The following is a 907-nucleotide window of genomic DNA, read 5'->3' on the forward strand; positions in this document are numbered from 1 at the left end:
GTCAATGGGGGTGAGCCTTGTAACCACTGGCACATTTCTAGATTGGGGAGCTGTCCGCACCCTCCTGGAATAGAATGGGCTGGTCCTAGGGCCTAGTTGGTGGAATTGCTAGAGGCTAGATCTGTCCATACCCTTTCTGGTTAATAGGAGCAGGGCCTGGTGTTGGTGACTAAGCCTGCTCTGGTGCTCCTCTAGACAGACTCTTCTTACCTGGGAGCCCTCGTGGGGAAAGATGCTTTTATGGTGGTCCCAATCCTCTCCTCACGCCTCTTCCAGTAATTGTGCCTTTTCTCTTTGGTGGGTCCAGGCTTTTTCCTAATAACCCTCAGTTGCCATGACCTGAACTCATCAAACTGTTTATGTGCCTAACCCTGGTCCTCTCCCTGGGACCAAGCTTCATAGTCTGAGCTCAGCACCTGACCCCCACCCTCACTGACAGAGGAGTATTTCAGGTTGGGGAGCACAGAGTGGCTGTGCTGACCCTCTGTGCAGGTAGCTCTCCATTTTGCCTTCCACAAACTGGTTGCTGCTCTCCCGGTCTCTGGCTTCAAAACTCCCTCATCCATCTGGTCTAATTTCTCTGCTGGTCAGGAGCCTTTCCAAAGTACAGGAACATTTCCTCCTTCACAGCCCTCTCATCAGGGCACAGGACCTGTTCTGATTTCTTCCTTTTCTTTTTCCTTTTGTCTTACCTGGTTACATGGAGGTTTTATTGTCTTTTTGGAAGTCTGAGGTCTTCTGTCAGTGCTCAGAAGCTGTTCTTTGTGAATCGTTCCACTTGTGGATATATTTTCAATGTTTCTGTGAAAGGAGGTGAACTCTCCTTCCTACTCCTCTGCCATCTTGATCCTCGACCCTAACAATTCCTTTAAACTCAGCACTACATGAGTTCCTCTTAGTGAAAGTT

Source organism: Bison bison, unplaced genomic scaffold, assembly GCF_000754665.1.
Source record: "Bison bison bison isolate TAMUID 2011002044 unplaced genomic scaffold, Bison_UMD1.0 scf7180017864489, whole genome shotgun sequence".
In the NCBI taxonomy this organism is placed as follows: domain Eukaryota; kingdom Metazoa; phylum Chordata; class Mammalia; order Artiodactyla; family Bovidae; genus Bison; species Bison bison.